This window comes from Lagopus muta, chromosome 14 (assembly GCF_023343835.1).
Source record: "Lagopus muta isolate bLagMut1 chromosome 14, bLagMut1 primary, whole genome shotgun sequence".
NCBI classification, from domain to species: Eukaryota; Metazoa; Chordata; class Aves; order Galliformes; family Phasianidae; genus Lagopus; species Lagopus muta.
Genome location: NC_064446.1, coordinates 15,620,087 through 15,642,424, shown reverse-complemented (window position 1 = coordinate 15,642,424; position 22,338 = coordinate 15,620,087). Strand labels below are relative to the sequence as shown.

The 22,338-nt window shown below is 48.5% G+C and overlaps 1 protein-coding gene across 10 annotated transcripts in view; it reads left to right on the top strand.

Annotated features, from left to right (window-relative positions):
• TCF7 (transcription factor 7) overlaps window positions 1-22,338 on the top strand; it is a 54,051-nt gene that overhangs the window by 7,828 nt on the left and 23,885 nt on the right. The gene's annotated exons all lie outside the window — the stretch shown is intronic.

The window sequence follows — 22,338 nt, the reverse complement described above, 5'->3', positions numbered from 1 at the left end:
GCCTGGGCAAGGCTCCGGCCGGCTCCTGGGCACCTCGCAGTGTGGATGAGGATTCAGCCTTGGCCCAGCCCGGCCACACCGACCCATCTGCTCACGTAAGCCGTGGGCCTCGTCCTTGCCCTGGGGTTGCCACTTCAGCACATGCTGCTGGCTCAAACCCACCTGCTTGGCTTCTCAGAGGAAGTGATTGCAACACCATGTGCCTCTACGTCTTGATTACAGCAGGATCTTTTTCTTGGTCACCTCCAAATGATCTTGGAAAACAGCTCTCTCCTTCATGAGCGCCTACCTGCATGATGACATTTTTGCTAATATCTGCCCTTGAATGTTGATAAACCAAGACCCTCCCCAAGGTTATGAAGGCCTGTTCTGCCTTTGCCAAGTGAGGTCAGGGCTGAGATAAGAAAGGTGAGGAAAACCCATCCAACAGAGCAGTACCTGGTTGAGCATCCCACGGCTGGGCAAAATGTGCTGCCATGGCTTCCTGCTGCCATCCTGTCCTCTGTGCTGCTCACCACAGCTCAGCTGCAGCTAGAGGAATCTGCTTCATTGTGTTTCGTGGGGTCCCAGAGTTAGTATTTTGTTAAATGAAACAATAAGCACCACAATGCTGTGGGAAGTTTTCAAAACCAAAGTAAAGCTGGATGCTAGAATCTAGGGCACTTTTTCCCTGTGGTTATAAGAGCTTTACACTTGATTAAATGATAGGCAAAAAAAAAAAAAATCTCAATAGTATCTCCTTTGTTCCATTGAGCTGTAACATACAAAGTACACATCTGTCTTGTAGAGCTATGTAGTAATCTGGACTGACCAAGAAAGACCTTTATTTTAAAAGTAATTCCACTTCTGTGCTGTATGTTGGGTTTGTTTTCTGCTGTGGTTTGCTCTGAGGAGTGTAAACTGGGGTTCTCTGCTGGAACTAAGCGAAGGGAAGACACAAAGGCTTGAGGTCATCAGGTGGGTCTGGGGTTGTGAGGTGAGCCTGTCTCAGCACAAGGGGGAAATTATAAACACGCTTATAGAATAATTGTTGAGGTGACAGTCTTCCCAGTAAAGAGCTTAAAGGGATTGGGAATGCGGAATGTCTGAAGAGATGACTCCATGGGGAAACGTTGACCCTCTTTGCTAATAGACCCTTGTAAATCTTCCATGTGAGAGGTGCAGGTCCCAGCATGGCCAGGCTGGTGGTCTGCTGTCATGGCAGTGGGAGCTGGGACAGACAGCGAGGAGGAGTATCCTTCATCTACAAATTATGCTTTGTGTGACTTTGCCCTTCAAGAAGAAAGGCCCATTCCAGCGTGGGAGACGGCACGCAGCCCCTGACACCAGCATAACCCAGGCTGAGGGCTGCCCTTTGAGCTCCGACTTCCTGCTGTATCTCATGCAGCGTGGCAGTGTGAGCTTTGAAATCTGACCGTGGGGGGGTGATGGGGGCTGTGGGCATCCAGGTGACTCTCGTGGGAGCGCATTGTGCCGTGCTCGTGTTTCCATGTGGCGTTGGACAGCCCATGTAGTCGTGGAGGAGAAATGGAAATATGCATATTCGCCTTAAATCCAAGACAGAAGCAGTCATACAAAGTGAGAAGTGAAAAGAGAAAAACGACCCCAAACCTTTCTGTTTAACTTTCTCTGATACAAAGCAGTTTCTCTAGGGCTGTGCACCATATGAAACACATTATAAATGCTCTTGTAAAATCCACATCGTTATACCACATGAAAGGCTGGCTCCTAAAAATAGCCATTTGGAGAGGATGCAGGCTAGTAGCAATTTTGGTGATCGTGAAATAGTTGTGTTGACATCTCAATGCATGCACACCCACAGAAAGCTTTGACTTTTGAATATTCTTAGCAACATTTGTGCTTTGTGGAATTTTCCACGTTCTGGTCCCATAAGTAAGAATAGTTGCTTACCCAGCGGTGTTCCTTTTTGATCGTATCCATTGATTTATAAACCTTATTATATTGAGAAAATTGGTCGATGGCTTTTTCTTTGGTGTGACAGTGTTCCTAGTCGTCAGTGTGGCAGTGGTTGATGGTATCAGCTGGATTTTCCCAGTCTTACCCATAGAATATTTTCTTTTTCCTCCAATAGACACACTGATGTTCGGTAGGCTGTCGAACCTAGAGCATCAGTGATTACACGAGGAGCAGCGCATCTGCCCGGCCTTTGTATCTGCTGTAGTATTCAGAAGAAAGTAAATGAGATCTGCAGTAATTATGCAGTAATATATCCACAACAAAAATTTCTTCCTCATCCCAGCCATCAGAATTTGGCTTTGGTTTTGAAGAATGGAAAGGTATAGCCTGCTGCCTTTGGTGTGTGTGCAGCAAAGCCCTGGCTGGTGCACACCGCTGTAGCTCTGGGATAGACAACAGGGCCGTGCCAGCTGATATCACTCAGGATCTTTTTGAAGAGCTGGCCAGATTTTATTTTATTGCTGCTGTGTTTTGTTTTTGGCCTGTTGTTTGTTTGAAATCATCACTATAGGGATAGCTTTCCGAAAACTGGTGGAGTCTTCAGTGCTGATCTCTGTTTGCGTTTGTCTTTTGTAAGCAGGGATGGGGATGCCGGAGCCACGCGCCTGCAGACATCCAAGTGTTTGAAGGTTGGGGTTTGGGTTTGTCCAAGGTTTTAAGTGCATAGCTCCTCTAAGGCTGACTGGAAACAGTTTGCTTCAAAATCAGTTTGCTCTTGTAATTGGAGTCGACTCTTTGGTGATCTTGAATGAAATAACAAGGTGTTAAAGAAAATTACACTGCTCCAAAAATAGCTGGCGTGAAAATCATTGAGGCTGAAGTCTCGTGTAAGTCAGATATAGCCGTGATGCTAATGGGGCAGAACAAAAACTCTTCAAGAAATGCAGCTCAAAGTGGTTCATTGTGAGGGCTGCAGTCATACTACAGTTTGGTTTAACATAGAGGGCAGCTCTTGTTCTTTTTTCAGCCCTGGAGTCCTTTTCCAATGGCAGCCTTCTCTTGAGGACTTTAATCCATCTGTTGAGTTCTTGCAGGCTGCTAGTAGCCCTGAAGGTTTAAATGCTGTACAAGATGTGTTTCCTGTTGCTTAGCTCCCTGAAACAGATGGATGTGGGAACACCTCCACAAGACAATGATTTTAGTTCTTCCAGACATCGCAGAATAAATGCATTCAATTCTAAATACAACCAGCGTCTTTCCAGCTAAATGCTAAGAAATGTTGACTCGCACGTTGGCATACACGCTCTGTATAATGCAACAGGTACATTTGGAAAGAGCCCCCAGAAGTTTTGAACACTTCTACCTTAAAGTTGACGTCATGCCTGGGTCCTAAGTCTGTTTTCTGTAACTGATTGGATGGCTGAAACCAGGGTTACATCTGACAGGTTTCCTGCTATTCTGATGGAGTCTGGGCTTTTCCTGCTGGGAGCAGAATGCAGTTCAAACAATAGATGTGCACTGCTAGGATGGAGCTCTGCGATTCTTAGCAGCACTTGAACAAAAGCATTGTAAAGATTCCGTTTCTTCACTCCAGTGGGCAGCAAGTTACCTGCTATCATCAGTGCTGGACATTTGGTTATTGGCATTGACTGAAAATGGTAAATAACTACATACAGATATTTAGGCTTTGCATAAATAACGTTTTCTCAAACAGCAATCTGCTACTCCTACCCATGCAGTATATGGATCTGTATGGAAATGCATGCGGAGGGATGAGGCAGGCTGCAGTGCTGGAAGTGAGCCTGTGAAAGATGAGCATCCACTTCGAAAAGCATCACTGTTGGCCTGCTGTTATTTCTTTGTAAATCTGTGTCTCTCCTGGCGGGTGCACTGCTGGTGCCATGGCTGGGAGCTGCTCCTCTGCCTGTGCCCTGCACTTTGTTTGATTCGGAGCCCAGCGATCCTGTTACCAGAGAGCACCAGGTGCCACGTAAACAGCCAGCTACACAGACGTTAGTAATGCCAGTTGTTTGTGTGTTAACACAGGATGTTCTCAAAATCAGGTAAGAAGTGAGGCATGCTACCAAGTTTTACAGCAGAGGAACCGGATAGTCTTGTACTTGCGTGCAGGGATGCAATGGAGGAAGCACGGTTTTATCCCAGCTTCTGCTCCGGGTCCCCCAGCAGCTCTTCTGTCTGGGGCTCAGTTTCCCCCTGGAGTGTTTTGAAGTGTTATCATTTTATGTGCAAGTGAGCTTTGAAGAGCACTGCAGGCAAAGCCACATCCATACAGAATAATTGTCCCCAAATCGAAGCAGGCTGCTGCAATGGGAGGTGTTTCAAAAGAGATCAGAGTAAGACTGACTAAAAGAAAGTGAGCTGTGCTGCTTGTGAGACCATTAGCTTTCAGATATTAAACAAATTGTGATTTCATAATCTATTATTAAGTCGCAGGTGACCCTGAAACCACAGCTCCTTCAAGGCGATTGGCATGTTCTCATGCTTTAAAACCTTTTCCAGCCTAAATGGTAATTTCATGGATGACATTTGTTAGGTGGAAGCATTGGTTGGGCGGTCCAGTGTGTTGCCCCAAACACCCAGAGTGCACAGATCCCTGCTGTGAAACCCAGGACAAAATATCATTCCTATTTACCCACTTGTAATGTGCTGATGAGTACAACCTCTGGGATTGCACTGCATACTTTTTGGACACATGTACCAAACCCCTGGATGCATAATTCACGTTCCTTGTCATGAGGAATGAGTCTATTTATCTTGGAACTCTTTTGGCTTCAACCGTAATCTCTAGGAAATCATTTGTTAGCAGTCGTTAGCTGCCAGTTTGTCAGTGAATGGCTGGAGGCGAAGTCAGAAGCGAATGAAATCTTTTGCAGGCAGATGTCACATGTGGCACAGAGAGGTTTGTAACCAAAAGATGACTTGATGACTTCAGCGCAGCTGTTAGGAACACGGGGAACATGGGCACGAGCGGGTGCAGCTGATGGCTGGGTGCCCAGTGAGCAGGAGAGCCTGCAGCCCCTGCACTGGGCTGCTCCTTCCTGGGGCCATGGGTGCTGAGCTGTGGGGTGATGGGGGGTGGGCAGCCGAGCTCCAGCCCGGCTCTCCAACGTTATCGCTTCTAAATAAAAGTCTAGCAGCAAGTTTCAGTCAGGTAATGAGGGTTATCTGATTTCTCTTTAATCCGAGAAGCATCACGGGGTGTTGCAGACGGAATGATAACCTCAGATTGCTGTTTATCTCGAGCTCGGTGCTGCATGGAGGGAAGTGGCAAAAATGGGTGAAAATTCACAGGAAAAGGAGTTGAGAACGGTCTCCTTAGCCCGCACCAGATCCCTCCTTCTTGCAGGAGGAGTGAGCGAGAAATAACTGCCCCGAGTAGAAACTCTCCCATGAAGCCGCAAAATCCAGCTGAAATAAATACCACTTCCCTGCAGCATTATCTCCCACTCTGTGCTGTCTGCCCACAGAGGATGGTAGGGTGTATGAACTGGCAGGGGATTAATGGCTGCGTGGTTCATAAAAAACGTTGCTGCCAGAAGGACGTGGGACCCAGACAGAAGCAAAGAGGGGCTGGTTCTCTCTGCAGATGCCCCCAAGTGCTATTTGTCTGAGAGCAGATTTTCCCACAGATCTCTGGCCTTCATATTATTTGAAGAACCCCCTCTGCAGCTGCAATCCTTCCCTCCCCCGAGGGAAAAACAGGGTGGTAACTTTGTGAACTGAATGGTGTGGAGGTTTAGGAGTGCTGCCATGGGAGGGGAAGATTTGGCTCATTAGCGTGGAACATTGTGTTGCCAGGAACAGAGTTTTGGGGCAGAACTAATAACATGGAAGCAGATGCAGTCAGCTTTTATTAAACTGGTTTGTAGAAGACTTTAAATAGGCAGCAGTTCTACATGGGTCTCTCCTTGAGCAAAGCGGAGCAGCAGACCCCAGCAGCAGCTCCTGGAATCTAGATCCTGGTTTGCAGGTGCAGAGCAGCCAGCCAACCTTTGCACACCAGGAAAGAAATCCTCTCAGATGCATTTAGAAACATCATCAACAACAGAAGTTTGTGGTTCTGTTGCATTTTTTAAGTTCTTATAGTTCACATATCTCACTTGGAACAAGGAAAAGCTGTAGAGCCACCGAGATTATGGTCTGAAGGAACCAATGTTATATCATCTTCTCTTTTATCATCGTTTATCATCTCTGTGTCACAGACTACTGGAGTTCACCTGGCCACCCCAATGGCATTTACCATCAGCTGGCTGCATTTACCATCAGCTGCTTGGCAGTGCATTGCAGGTAGGGATGGATAAATCCCTCTCCAAGCCCAGTTTTGGAGCGCTTCTCCCTTGAATCACCCTTTCTGTAGCACCAATTATGTCCGGAACGCTTATCTGCATTGGTGATGATCAGATGCCGTTTCCTGACACATGGCATTCCGTGGCCACCAGTAATGATGGGCTAAGCTCACTCTGTAATTGCTTTACACAAGCACACAGGCTGCAGCCATCATCAGCCAAACACAAATTGCCCTTTTCCACTGGCTCCCAGCACCGAGCCATTGATACCTCCAGGATGTCACCACGAAGATGGTCCATCCTCTGCCAGCTATGAATATTACTGTGCATCCTTGCGATGTATTTCTGTTCCGCAGTCTGGACTTCCATGAGCATATCAGTCAGGAGCAGCTGGCCCCTTCAGTGCAGCAAGCCTGCAAATCTCTTCACTGAGTTCCTGATATCCCCTCAGATCGTTCGGTGCCACTGGCTCCAGCCACCATTTCGTAGAGCAGAGAGCACCTCCAGAAATCATGGAGTCAATCACAAAGTCATTAAGGTTGGAAAAGCCCACTGAGATCAGCTATTCCAACCATCCTTTCTTTGTGCATGCGAAAGCATCCATCCTTGTGCTCCTTGCATCTCGTCATCCTGGTCTGGCTGAATAAGGCTCGAAGAATCCCATTTGAATGCTGCACTCCATCCTACCTTTGTTGTGCAATGCTTTTTTCTCAGGCAGTTTCTAATCTACAGATTTTCTGGGCTCTGTGCATAGCATGAAGGGAAGTCTCCTCATCACCTCGGGTTCTGTCTTTCAGTATCAAGTGTTTAAGACATAATTCTAGGCGTCCAGGGCTTGCTTTCTCTTTGTGTCTCCTTTGCTGTTGCTTTCATTTACTAACATGTTGAACTTCAAAGTCTATTCTTTCTCCTTCCTAATTTTTATGGAAAAAATGGTCTGAATCCCATTTGCATTTCCTCCCTGAGGATACTGGCAATCCTTAATCCTATATATTAAAGAATCTCAGTTTTCCCAGCAGCCTTTTATTCCGGGACTACGCTGCCACACTTTTCTCCTTGAAATTCTCTCCTGTGGTTCCAAATTGCTCGTCATGGTGCCCCTGACCACTGTCACATTCTGTTCTTAGCTAATTGCATGGATGTTTGATCATTTTTGCGTCCTTTTCCTCCCCTTCCCAGCCTGTCCTTTTGCAGCTGGTTGGTGCGGGTTCTGCTCTTGCAGCATCACACACACATTTGCACTTAGTGTTACAGTATGCACTGCTGGGCTGGGGGCACCGAGACCTGTTGCTGCCCAAGGACTGATGGGGATAGCTATTTGTAGAGCCGAGAGACAGCAGGTTGGCATCAAGGGTGCTGAATAACCAGGTGTGAATGTATTACACGTGGTGCTCACTTCGCACTTAGAGGCTCCATACTCCAGTTGTGGACCAGGCGAAGGCTCTTGGCAGTACCAGGAGCCAGATGGCAGCGAGGGCTCCAGGCCTCCCCATCCCTTGTCCTTCTTGCTGCTTCCATGAGCGTGCACCAGGACAGCTCTGATGGCAGTGGGAGCTGTGGGAAGCAGGCGCGATGTCGGCCGGGCCGTCCGGATCCAGGGGCTGAGATCACACAAAGCCAGGCTTCTCTCCTATAAGTCATTCTCAGCTATGTGCGCGGGTAATTAGCATGTGCATAAACACTTTGTAATCTTGTGATCATGGCTTGCAGATTAGCTCTTTTGCCAGCTTTGCGATTTCTTTGCCAGTTTTAGTTTTAATTGCAAATCCATTACTGCCAGCTCCCTTGCATATTGTAGCAATAGGCAAATTAAAACACTTGGACACAGTTGGGCGGGTTTCAGTTAAGAAATTAATTGTTACTGCCAACCAGAGCTTTTTAATGTGAGGGTGGCATTCGAGCTTGTTTTTGAGGGCACAATCTCCGAGACTTTCTTTTTTCCCTTCTCCTCCCCCCCACCCAGACTGCGTGGCCCTGTCGAGCAGCTCTGCAGATGGCACGAAGCAAATGCTCTCCTCTTTGATCTCCTAGTCAAGAAAGTTGGAAGTCGTTCTGAATTTATGAGAATCCTGTCTGAAATAAATCTGTCTGCGCGCAGGGCCGCGCCGAGCTGCAGGCAGGGCTCACCTGCACCACGCAGGATGCGTCCCACAGGAGCGGGCCGATGGCGTAACGATAAAGGGAAAACATTATGTGTGTTGTTGAACACGAAGAAGTCTAGACAATCTACAATTTACCAGTCAGGGTAATTGGCTAAAGGCTTAATCCGCCCTGATAATCCAGTAATGGCACTGCTGGCAGGACACTGATGGAAACGTCGCTCAGCAGCGCTGGCTGCCGCTGCCTCCTGCGATTGCAGCTGTTCCTGTTCCTGTTGGGGCTGATCGGGTGTTTGTGGAATTCTTCAAACTTTTCCTTTGGCTTTCTCCAAAACTTGCTCCCTTGATGCCGTTTCGTGCTCGGTTTGTCGTTGAACAAGCACCTCTTGCTCCCAACTCTTTTGCTCCTGACGGACAGCTCTTCACATGTCCCTTTCCAGCCTGCTGCTGCCATCACCCCGAGTGCAAACAGCCCCAGGTTTGGGGATGTGCTGTGTGTCACCTCCAGACCTGGGGCACTCACTGGGGCTCAGCAGTGATTGCAGGGAAGAATGGATGGGCGAGATCCCCTCCCAGAGGGTTCTCCATCCATTGGAGCTCCCATCCCCATGTGTTGCCTTTGTGGCCCATTGCTGTATTAGAGCATAGCTCAGCTTTGAAAAGACTATCACCTGTCCCTGTTAGATTTTTCCCTTTCACCCATTCCCTCCATTTGCCTTGGAAAATGTGATGTGCTCAGCTCTCTCTGTATCCTTCCCAGAGATGAAGGTGTGCAGTGCTGTGTCTGCACAGCACTAAGCCTGCATGAACACAGCCAGGTGCTGGCGGCTCTCATCTGTGAGAATACCCATCATTTATAATGCAATCATATTTGCTCACTGGACAGCCACTTCCGTGCACCTAATTGCTGCCCTTTCTCTCTGTTCTCCGTGCCCACACAGCGCCCTGAGTGCTGGCTGTAAATCCCACTGCCTTCAGTGCCTTTGCAGACGTGTAATGGGTTGGAACTCAGCAAACAGCTCCTGTGAAGGCAGTGGAGGGGCAGCTCAGGGCTGGCACTGCTGCTCGGGGCGGGCTCCAGCTGTCAGCAGGGGCTTTAAAAGCCATAGATAATAGCATATAGAAACTCACTTTGGTCACTGGCTGCCTGAAATCAAACCGACACCGTTTTTAGAGCAGCTTTTTTTTGAACGTTGTTTCTTCTATTTCTTTTTATTTTTTTTTTCTGCTCAGAAAACAATGGAAGAAGTACAGTTCCGCTGCAAACAAAACCTGAACATGCTCTTAACTCACATGCAGAATATCAAAGGGTGCTTATTCAGTACACATTACCACCCTTCCGCTTTACAGCAAACACCTCGTCACAGCCGAGAGGCTTCGGGAGAGCTGAGCATCGTGCATTCTGCAGAACGTCCCCCTGCAGTTGCCCCGCAGCTCGGGCTGACAAATCCCACTTTAATTGTTGGTGATCTCTATCAGAACAGACATCGGGGTTGAGTTCAGGGGGAACAAACACGAACCTACAGTAAGATCAAAGCGGCGGCGAGGTGCGCATGTGCTAATAATAATAGCTTATGAAAGCTCATATTTTCCTTCAACAACATCCTGTCATTTGTGTATTGGCTTTGAAAAGGGGTAAAAAAAAAAAAAAAAAATTCAGTGTAATTTACTTCAGCAAAAAAAAAAAAAGAGATGAGGCTGATAGTCGGTGTGCGGTTTGCTGCGAGGGTTGCGCGTGAACCGCGTCCCCGTGTGCATGTGTGAGCCGGGTGTGCAGGGCTGTGCGCCGTTATCTGATGCCTGCATACAGTCTGTGACAGTGTGATGCCGAACGGAGGGTGAGGTAAACAGTCACCAGGCTGGTAACCGCATCCACACCTGGCCCACCTCGATAAATGTCTGTAAACAGTTTGCATGGAGGGAGGTTACTGCGAGGCTGGGGATGTCTAACGGCTGCTGTGAGCTGGGTGGGCTCGGCAGGGGGGTGAGGGTTTGGGGGGATTTGGGGTGGCATCTCGCTGGGGTGGAGCTGCCAGCGGGGCTGGGGCCAGGAGCCAGCTGTGGGATGTGGGGATGCGGGGATCAGGGTTGCACGCAGTGTGGTCAGTGTGACTGGGGCATTTTGGGGCTGCTCAGCCACACGCTGGGTCCAGCGGCCGTGATTTCCCCTCTGAAGGATGTGACCTACTTGGGGAGCACTGCTCAGCCCGCAGAGCCAGGCACTGCACTGACCATTTCCTCTGCCCTCTTCACATGTTCTCTGTCAACTTTTAAGCCTAGTGCGCGGGGTTGAAGCCTCTGTTCCCCATCCCAGAGCGGAGTAACCGTGACACTGTGAACCTGAAGAGGAGGGCTGTGCACAGGGGATGCTCTGTGCTGGGAAGGGCACGGAGAGTGTTTTCAGCTGCATGCTGTGGTTGTTGACATTCAGCTGTGCCTGTAGTTCTGTGTGCAAGCAGGAAAGGGTTTGGGGTTTTTGTGATGCAGAGGAAGGCTGACTGTAAAAGGTGACAGAGTGGCCCAATAAGTGCTGAAGATGGGCTGGCTGAGGAAGGAGAGGGCTGTTTAGAAAAGCAAGGGGAAGAGGACAAATGGAGCAGATGCATGGTCCCAGACTTTTTGGTCTCTCTGCAGAGGTTCTCCCCACTCGCTGGGCACGGTGTGACTGCAGCCACACACCAATGCCAACACAAGCAGCTGCAGTGCCGGGGAGATGCTTTGCAGAGCTGTGCAACTGAGCTCGAGTCTATCCAAACTGCAGCACTGAATAGCAGCAAACAGGGACTCGTTAAGAAAGTGGAGCAAATAATAATGATCTGTCTGTTTAATGCGGCTGAAAGGCGTACTTCAAAGATAGTGTTATCCTAAAAAAGCCCGAGCATGGAGGGGAGAATACTTGATCGCTACTTCCAAGTTTTGATGGTAGTTGTAAGTAGGTCAGCAAACGGTAATATTTAAATTAACTCCTCTTTCTGGCAACTAGATGGGAATGTAGGTCTGGAAATGTGGAGATGTAGATTTCTTCCCGGCACTGCCACTCTGACAAGTCACTTCATCTCCTTGTGCCTAAGGGAAGAATACACCTTTGGGCTCTGCCCAGTAATCATCATCCAAATGCTTCCCCACCTATCTGAAGGGGTTTAGAATATGTGATTGAAAAGTGCAAAGTATTATTAACGTTGAATTAATGTCTGCCATTACAATATGTAATGGAGTATTTCTGCACACACCCCATTTCCTCCTGCTTGAATGTTTTGTCAGACGAGTCCAAGTGTTTACCAGCTTTATAGCCGCCCTAAAAGGGAGCGTGAGCTGTGGCCATGGTAGTGAGTGGGGCTGCGGGGCCGGAAGGGACAACTGGGAGCCAGCATAGGGGAGCGTTTCGGGAGCCGGCAGCGGAGCAGGGTCGGGGCGGGGGGCTGCCCCATGGCCAGCTGCCCTGTGTCATGCAGAGCCCACTGTGATGTGCTCACTGCACTGTGCTGAAGGTGCATGAGGGGCGGGCAAACTGTTGAGTTCCCATCCTTCTCCCACTGCCCCATCCCCACGCATCCCCCAAGTGCGTTGGCCTGTCCATGCACGCTGCAGCTCTCCTGGCACACTGCTGCGTTGGAGGACCCAAGCCCAGACCTCTCCAAGCAGCACATCTTCATCCCAGCCATTTGCTCTCCTACTCAGACCAGGCTGTCCCCAGCCCTCACCCCCTGCAGCTTGGCCCAGCAAAACTGGGCAGCCCCATGCTGTGCTGCCTTCTCATTGCTGCGTGCTGCTTTCTAAGCTACCTGACCACACCATGTGGGTTACTGTCTAGACTGCCTCGCTTTAACAAAGTGTATTCACTAATGTACTATTAGAGCTCGCTAAAAGTAACAAACAAAGTACATTTCTTTCTTTGCTCCTTAATTGTTTGTTCATTAGCTTGCTCGCTGATTCATAAAATATGAAAACCTCCAATAGGGTATCTAGTCACTAGTGCAAATTAGCTAGTTTCTAATGTACATAAATAAATTATAACCCCGCACTTACAGTTTGTCTTTAATACAAGCACTGCACAGAAGTGCTTTATCTTATCAGGAAAGAATTTGGTCTGCTGCTATGCACACGAAATTACAAGTAAAGGCAGAGGCTGGGAGTGCTGTATCCTACACCCTCAAAACATGTTAGTGGCAAAAACGGTCTCTTTTCTGCTGGGTAATCTGTTTTCTTTAGTTTTGAAACAGGAATATGGCATCCTTGTGCATTCATAGGTAGGGTGGGATGTGAACACTGGGCATGGTCTGCAGGCTGACAGCAGCAGGGGAAGCCATGAGGCTTTCATTCTCTTGAGACTCCTTCTTTTCCCTAGTTTTTCTTATCCAGTTTTGCTCTTCCACTCTACATCTTGGTTATTCCTGTTGCTTGAGAAATTATTCACAAAAAGAGCCATGTCCTCAAATTCCCATGAGCCTTGTTTCCAGGTAGGATGTGCTCGTGTGCAAACTCCTGGGAAGCTCATCTCTGGCTGTTCTCCGGCCTACAGTTTTGTGCTGGGAAGGGTAATTCTATAACACAGTTCATATATACAACTCTTTACTCTTCTCCATTCCACTGCTAGCATGCTCAGCACAAAGGGTCTCATTCTGTAAAAACACTGCGGGATTTTAGATACAATTCTAAGGATGGCTGTTTCATGTCTGCGTATTTTATTGGCTTAATCCTTATTCAGTTCTGTAATTCTCTCAAATAATGAGCACGGGCTGCCTGGTGTAAGCTTTTGATACAAGCTGTGGCTTTCACCACACAGTCTGCCTACAGGAGAGGTTTGCACTGACAGTGGCCAAAGTCCCATGGCAAGAGGCTGGTGTTCCACATAGAACAACCCCAGATGAGGTACTAAAAACTCAGATCTTGTCATATTTGTATGGAAATAAAGATTTCTGGTGGAGATTGAGTACTCAGATGTCTTTTGTTCCCCAATTGATATTACAGCCTTTTCCGTGGGCATCGTTCCCAAAGCCTTTGCTGTGTGTAAGGCTCAGACCTGAGAGCGCTCACGTAGGGAAATGATTTCCCACGTGTGGATGGCTTTGTTGAAATCAGCCTGACAATTTGTGCATAACATTATTTGGATGCATTTGTGAGTGTTGGGCTTATGCATACAGGATCAAGGACTTAGTAAATGTTTTTTTGTCTTGATACATAAAAGCTTTGTTGGTTGGATCCTGAGGTCTCTGCTGCCTAAGCCCTGTTCAGTTTCAATGGCAACCATTCACGTGCCTGTCCTGAGCACACCTAAGTGTCCATACTGTGAAAAAACGTAGGACAAACTGAAGGACATTCCCACAGGTCAGCTCGCTGTGGGCTGCGACGTTTAACATGGTGTTTGGACTCAGAGCATGTGTTTTTTACAGAATGAAGTGTACACTTCTTTATCAGCCTCTTTCAGTGCAATTGATTCAAGAGAGATTAGGATAACGTGGGGTGCGTATCTTCGGTTATTTTAGCTCATTACTATACCATGAATTTAACTGACTTTACCTCAAAGCCAGCCAAACTTCCTTTTCTTTGCTAAATTTGCTCACGAAGGCTGCTCCCGCTCACACGGCCAGCGCCTCTTCCTCAGATGGATGCAGCAACACCTGAACCATGAGGGAGAAGTGCCACGGCGCGTCTGAGCTGGCACCAGGCATGGCCCACGGGGGGCATTTCACCAGCAGGCAGGGAAGCAAAGCCATATCCACATCCTGAAGCCATTTTAGGACCTCCGTGGTATCCAAGGGGGTAATTTTTCTTGGATGTTTTGAATTTGAAAATCTGAGCGCCTGATTCATGTGGTCTGGGAGCTGGCAGCGCTCGAGTCGTGCTCTCCAGCTTCCCCAGGAGCCTGCAATCTGCTCGGGCTCTAAATGCAGACCAGTTATGCCACCGAGCTGAGGGAAAGCTGCTCCAGAAAGTCGGGGGCCTTGGCCTCCCAGTGTGACTCTGCTCACATTTCCAATAGTTGGGTTTGCTCTTGTTTGACCAGTTGCTGGTTTCTGTCTTTTTGCTTCAGTGAAAAGGAGAGTTACCTCCGATAATTAATCCAAAATCTTTTGTCAACGAAGGCAAAGCCCAGAACTGGAAACATCTCATGTCCTGCCATCAGAGCTGACCAACCAGTACATGGCGCTCTTCAGGGCTGAACAAAGGCTCCAGAAGGCGTTGTTCAGAAATTCTCTTTCATCTTCATCTATTTCTGCCTGGATTTCTTCATTTAATTGTTCAAATCATCAGCTGTGCTCGAGTTCTTAGATTTTGGGTTTCCGTGTGGGTAATGCCATCCATCTCTTTGCATATGACCAAATTAGGTGAAAGAAAATGAATTATGCTTATTTCTGTGCTTTAGGTGCTTGTTTAGGTGTACTGTCCTATGCAAAACAAAGAGTGTGGTTCTTTAATGTTTTCTTTAGATCCCAACTCTAATCCAGCCTCCCCAGCTCCACCTGAGCTACGTGTGGACATAATTTTCCTCTCTGTACAGATCTTCTGCACTGGTAAATGCAGAGGTTATTACAGAAGCTATGGGAAGCTGTAGACGAACAGCTTTTGTCAGGTTGCAGAATGGTTACTTTTCCCACCCATTCAGTTCTCTGTCTCCCTCTTGGTACATTGCTGAGGTTTTCTGTTGGTGGTTTTTGTGACCCATGGCAATTGATTTCAGGGGCCACTGCACAGCTCCTCGATAAACACAACTTCTGTTCGTGGCAGGTCCTGTCTGCTCCAGGATCACAATTGGGAGGCAACATATTTTACTGCAGATACCAAGAGTTTTAAAGTCCTCAAGCAGGTTTGCATTTAAAAGAAAGAGTTGCCAAATTCAACGTACGTAATTGACATATAATTTGAAATAATAGCTTCACAGGAGTGACTGTGTAGAATTTGACCTATATATTCCTTAGAATTGTGAGTGTGTGGAGGAAGGAGAGAGCTTGACCCAGCGTGACATTCAGATCTGAGAGGAAGGTTGCATGACTAACCAATAAAAAAAGCAGTCATTTAATTTCAATCTGAGAATTGCATCATGAAATCGTGAGCTGAGAACCATGGAATCCAGCATGGGTTTGTGTGTGCCATTTTTTTGTGTGCCATTTACTTATGCTCATCTGCCTGGATGAAGAAAAAGAAGTTAATTACTTTATTTTGGAAAGCAGAAGTAAATGCATCTCTTCTGACCTCTCCTGAAGCCAAAGAGGGCTTCAGCTACACCTTCAGTTCACGTTGTTGCCAGGTGGTGGTGATCCTGCTCATTCGAAATACCTCTACAGAAAATTATCCCAATCCCACAAACCACTCCTTATTATCCCATTGATATTCTGCAGGCAGGGAGACCTCTAAGGTTTTAGAGACTGGAATGGAGGCAAGTGCCTTTCTTGTCCTCCAGCCTTCCCCTGGAGGGGGATGATGCAGCATTTCCCCAGCCCTCAGTGGTAGATACAGGTGAGGGGGCAGTTTGGGTCTCTGCTTCTGTCTCTTCCTGGAGCAGAGAGCTGTTCCCCCATACCATCCTTCTCCCACACTATCTGGGGCTGAGCTCCATCCTCCCCAGCTCCTCCACTTTCCCATTCCTGCTGCCAAGGCAGCAGGATGCTGCACGTGGGGGTGCTTTCAAAACAGGGAATGAAGGTGGTGTCAGCAGCAGCCCCAGACCAAGGTCAGCACGTGAGGTCAGTGCTGAAGGGCAGCTCTGCACTTTGGTCCCACTGTTTTCTACAACTGCACAGGTGCCCTCCATCAGCTTTATGGGCAGGATGGTTTTATGTCAGCTGTTTCAGTCTCTCTGTCTCCTTGTGGAGCTTCACGACTTCCACATGCAGTTGTAGGGTTTGCTGGTGTGGTTGTATGACACAATGAGCTGTTTGGGGTGACTCACCTGGCACCGTGCTCTGCTCCGTGCTGTGTTTGGTTAAGGCATGACACGTTCCACGAGCACTGGATCAGGAGGGAGGAGAACAGGAGCAAATTGTTGCTACTGTGATGTGTTTTGTCAAACTGTGATTGCAGTGCATACTGAGCTGCTAGAGATCAGTCCTTGCTCTCCTGCTCCCTTCAGCAAGCAGTGCCCACAGCTCTGGGTTTTCCCTGGCAAAGCGGATGGGTGCAAGCAGCTGGAAGCACAGCAGGGCAAGCTCTGGTGGGGTCAGCTGCAGTTCTGGAGCTCCCAGCAGCTGTTGGGTCACCCAACCCATGGCCAGAGCGCAGAGCACTTTGCTTTGCAGCCTAGTAAACTGTCTCAACACCAACATGCACAGATACATGTGACACTTCTTGCCATGTTCCTGTTCCAAGCCTGCACTCCTGGCCCTGTGTGTGAGTAACGCCTGACTCGCGGGGATGGTGCTCATTACTCACGGGGAGGTGCTTGCATCCCATCCCTGAGCACCAGGTGCTGCCGATGCCGGGAGATGGAAATCTGATTATTTGGCCCTGTTTTTCATGCTGTTTGTCATGATAAACCAAAACTCTGCTGTATCGCATAGAGCAAATCAGCCATAAAGTCAAGTTCTCCAAATTCTGCCTTCGCTGCTCTTTGTGGAAGGAAGGTAACAAGCAACGTATGATAGCCACAGACTCTCTTTTACATGAGAATTACATTACCTACAAAGAATGTAGGCAAGCCAGCTTCAGTGGTGCAACTTGCTGAAGAAAAAATGGGCAGCCAGCACTAATAGGAGGATCTGGGCATTCACAAATGGATTAATTTTCTTTTCTCTCAGTCAAATGTTTCTCTTTAAAGCACCTGCTAAGAAGGGAGTGAGATAATGAGGTGTCTGGATGGTAGGAGGCGTTTTTAGAGCTCTGCTTTTGCTTTCTGTTCTTTAGTTCTTGTGTAGAGCAAAGGAAAGGCTCCCGTGGCACGGGGACACAGCAGTGGTATGGAATGAGGATCCGGGCCCTGAAATACCCACCTGAGAGGCCTTGTGCTGCAGGCTTGTTGGAAAATAAGAGGGATAAATGAAGCGGAGAGTCTGCACGTAGGGACAGAGCAGAACAAATGAATGTGTGGGCCCAGAGGGCAGCCATTCCCAGTTCTGTACATGGGTTGGTGCCACATCATGGGGATGCACAGGGAGGCAGGGAAGGATGGGCCACCACTGTTGCTCCAAGTGCAGCCCAGAGCAGCCCCAGACAGACCAGAAAGACAACGTGGCATGGAAATCAAAACACGGCTCCTGTTTGGCTAATGGTGCACAGGATGCAGTGGGGCCAGCGTGAGGTTTTGTGCTTGTGGTCAAGAATTTAACTTTTCCTTTTTCTGAACGCGCTCTAACGTAAGACACTTCGGGGGTGAGGGTTTCAAATGAAACAGGATTCTGTGTATGCAGAAGTTGCTTGTTTGCAAATACAGTGATGTGAATTTAAACCCCTTGTGGTTTACCATGGAAAATACAGAGTTGGTGTTTTTCACCCGAACTATGCTACACACACACTGCAGGCACAGGGGACCGCACAGCCCGCGCAGGGGAGAATGTGAAACTAAAATTAACTTCCCCCGTACGCGCATGGACAGATGCAGATAAACGCACAGCCAAGAGCTCCGTCAGGGTGATTTCCTCGTGCCATTTCTGTCTGTGGAGAGGATATGTTGGTGGGGAGAAGGCTGTGGCCCCCCAAGTGGTGCCTGGGCTGTGCCCCAAGGGCACGTGGCACTGAGCCCCAGCTGAGGAGTGGGTTTGTAGGGCAAGAGTCGATGGGAGGGGAGCAGTGCCTTGGGGAGGATGCCTTGGCCATGCTCTTCGCAGACATAAATGGATAGTTAGCCTCCATGAAGCTTTGTAGGCAAGTTTGAGTCTTTATACATCTTGAATTTGTTTTCCCAGAAGTCGAGCATAAAGGTCTTCTTGCTTTTCAGCATGTGGATGGCAGTGTATTCCCAGCAAGAGGCAGAGGTGGTTCTTTGTGGGAGCTACGAGAGCCAGGAGGAAGCTTGTTCCCTCCTGGTGACGTCTCACCTGGTCTGCTGCTCCTCTGCTCTAAATGGGCGGAGGGTCAGCATCCAGGGAGCAAGCCCCAGACTGCAGGCACGTGGAGGAGTCCTTTCACATCACATCCCTCAGTTGCGTGGCACAGCTGCTGCCTGCTTCCCAGTGACTTCTGTCTGAGAAGAAAGGCAGGATGCGAATCTCAGTGGTGTCATTATTTGTGAAATCACTGATTCTCATAAAGGCAGGGAAAGGGTACAGTTTGGTATAATGAACAGAAATCATTTGAAATGGAAACTTACCACTCTGGTACTGGAACAAAAAGATATCCCAGTATGTACCCTATGCAAAGGGTGCTTGGATGCACTTACTACTATGCATTAATGGGGTGGTGCAAGAATTGCCCTAAACATACAGAACTGCTTTTGCTTTTGATTTCTCCCTCAGTGTTGGGGTTTACAGTCTGTTACACAACATGTGTGGGTTTCATAGGTCAGTCAGTCTGCCTTGGAGGAAATGGATTTCACATGTAGTTTTTCACTCTCATTTACTCTGCGTTCTTCATTGGTGCAAACATCCACAGTGATCCAAATGAAGAGCATCAGCTGCTCTTGGAGAACCAGAACATGATTGTTTTCACCAGGCAACAATTTTGGGAGGATTTTCCTTGAATGTACAATGTAGTAAAAGTGGGAAATTGGTTTTTGAGTTAAGATAAGGTGCATGTTTGGCTTAAGGTTTGTCTGGTAGAGACCTACAGACAGAATGAGCACAGCTATGTCTGAGGGTGAGCTGGGGACCAGGGCAGAGTGCTGGGGCTGGAGCTGCTCAGAGACTCTGGATAGGAGGGAAGTATTTTAGGATGAAGTTTTGACTGGGAAAAGAACAGCTGCTCTCTGCTGCTCCTGCATTCCTGAGATATGTTGTTTAGTTGGCTCTTTCCCTCTGAGCTTCATGTGCTGCCTTGAGCCTTGGTTGCCTTGTTGGCCATGGGTGGAAACATCATCCAGGGGCATGCAGCAGCTGGCAGGTCGCTTCAGTGAGCTCCCCTGTAGTGCAGTCCCATGGGCTCAAAGCACTGCTTCTACAGGCAGTGCCAGCCCAGCTCCAGGAACGTCTCCCTGTTCCCAGATAATCATTAATCTGAAATGAATGATGGCTCCCAATGCAGCAGCATGTTCTGCCATACAACCTGCTGAAATCAAACCCCAGCCTCAGCCCTTTCACTGCTCCTGGGACGCCCAGTGACCCCAATTTTCAAAGGAGTCACAGATTCACTCAACGCAGGCTTTCAGTTTTGGTGCAGTCTCCCCTCCGGGACAGCACCCTTTACCATCACATCTCGGAAAAAAATGAGCTCGGAGAGCTCCGTGTCCTCTCCCCTTTTTTTGCTCATGAGCCTCTGCTGAGCCTTCCCGTGACACGATTTCATCCTGAGTTCACCTGGATTACAACCCCAACACCTACTCCTCTCCCAAAACCATCGTTCTCTCCTTGTCGGATACTAACCTTAACCAAAACTCTCACCCAAGCCATGAAGACAGGAGCTGTGTTCCAGCTGCCTCCAACAAGACCTGGAGTCCCCGGGGGGCTGGGTTTAGGGTGAGCTGTGGCCAAGGTTCCTGGAGGGGTTTACAGCCAGAGTAAGGGCTGGAGCAAGTTGTGAGATGGCAAATGGAGGTGGCCGAGAGCAAGGAGTGCATGCAGGGCCTGAAGGAAATGTACTGTTATATTTGATCATGGAAAAATATTGGTTGGGTGTGGGGTTCTCCAGATTCAGGGTTTAATTCAAGCTGGTGTTTCACCATGAGGCAGGACAGAAGGCAAAGTGCTGTGGTCACGGGGAGAAGCTTTCCCAAGCAGTGGGTGCTGCCCACATTGCCTGGGCTGCCGTCACGGGGATAAAGCAATGATGGTACTGTAGCTGCGTGGTCTGACAAAAGTCTTCCTTGGAAAAAACAGGCTTCAGGGAAGCGTATCTGATGTCGTCACCGTGAGGAGACTGAGCTAGAACAGTTTCCTTAATTAACCTTCTCTAAATGAGGTGCTTTGATGGGTTGCAGCTCAGCAGTGGAGCAGAGATCTATTTCTGAGGAAATTCTTCTGGATTCCAGCAGAGGTAAAAATGTCTTGAGTGAGGAGGTACAGTATCCAATAATAGCTCTAAAGCTGGCAGATAACTCTTTGATCTCTTCTGTATCATGACTCCGCGTTGCTTTTGAAAGATAGCTGAGTCTTTCGGAGCAGAAAGCGGCTTTTTCCTTGCCCTGCATTCAGTGCAGGCAGCCAGCAGGTGCTGGGAGCACAGGAGGTGACCTCTCCTTATTTGCAGCTTGGTGACAAACACTGGAGAAATCTGGGTATGACAGCTACTCCTGTTTTACATATAAAAAGGAGCTTTGGGATTTATGTAATCAGCAGTTCAAAACCTATCAGTAGAACAGGAGCAGCTCCAGGCTGTTTGCATGCAGCTGAACACAAAGCCACGCAAGGCATGGCCCACCCAGACCAGAATGTCCCCATGCTACAGCTCTCGAGCAAAACTCCACGAGGAAATGCTGCTCTGCCTTTCCAGAGTCATGCATGCAGGGGAGCAGCCATCCCTGCACATCTGGATGGAGGCACAGCTGGCAGAGCATCCTCCCAACCCGACATCACAGAGCATCCTCCTGCCCCTGCTGTGCCCACAGCTGCTGGGCTGCAGAGCCCTGTCCCATTGCTCCAACGCAGAGCAGCACTCACAGCTTCTCCCATCCATCCCCATTCAGGCTCCCAAAGGTGCTCTTTCTTTTCGCTGTGTTTTACGAAGCGCTGTGTACACCTACTTTCAGCTATAAATAAAAAATAATCATGTGCATTTAACACTGATTAAAATTCTTTTTAAATTTATATGCAAACGAGGAGCAGCCACAGGCTGCTGGCAGGGTGCCCATAGGGCCCTTTGTTCTGGAGAGATTGTACACCACTGATGAGCAGATAAATTCGTCTTCAGTGCCATCGTCTTGTCTTCGTTCTGCATCTTTTTTATAACTACTGGAAGGTGTAGGTTGAGAAACGCTGGTTTGATTAGCTGGGCTTGTGGTTGGTCCCTTTTCATGCCAAAATCATTTAAGTGTTCCAGACATGGCATACACCCATGGAATCTACAAATATATCTCTCCCCAGTGCGTCATAATTCCTAGGGTAGTAAGTGATGAATCATCAGGATCTAATGTGAAGATAAGCTAATTAGCATTAATCAGAGCTCCTGCCTGAGGTGGGAAAATGCTAGGTGAGCAGTCTGTTGGCTGCCATTTGTGTTGTTTAATTATTTTATTTCTATTTCTTTCCATTTTACAAATGGGCCCCTTCAGATCTCCCAAGCTTGCAGGAGGTTTCCTTTAGTGCCCTGCGAAATATGGAACCCTGCTGGTGACCCCGAGCACCCCACCTGATCCCACCCACCATCCCACTCCTTGCTATGGGCTGGAAGTCCACTGGCTGCTCTTGGTCACCTTGGGACTCAGGCTGCCTCCGTGTTGAATTTATAAATCGTTACTGCATTATTTTCCTTCTTGTGCCATCCCTCCTGGCGCAGCTCCCACGCAGCAGGGTGCGCGCACCCCTGGGTGCTGCCTGCCTCGTGCTGGGTGCCATAACCCGGTCGTGCTGCAGGATCACGTGGAATTCAGCCTCAGCAAACAGCATGAGCAAGCACCACCCTGCACGGCTGGGCTGAAGGATTGTTTGTGACAAATTCCTTTACGACTACATCGTGCATCTGCAGCGTGCATCCGGAATCTGAAAGGAATGGGCTTTGCTTGCACAGCTCCAGCTCTGTGTGCCCTGCACACATTGGGTTTGGGAGCAGGAATTCTGTGCTGAGCTCAGGCTTGGCCATAAGCATACAGCTAATTAGCTGCCAGTGAGACCTGAGCCCTACAAGGAAATGCTGTGAAGATGTTTTGGGAGCCTCCTGTGGGCTTGGTGTGTTTTGGGAGGTGAAGCCCAATGCGGGGACAGCGGCGTGGCTGCAGGGCTCCCTGTGCCATGGGATGCCCACGATGAGAAGAAGGCAGAATGTGTTCTGCTCCATGG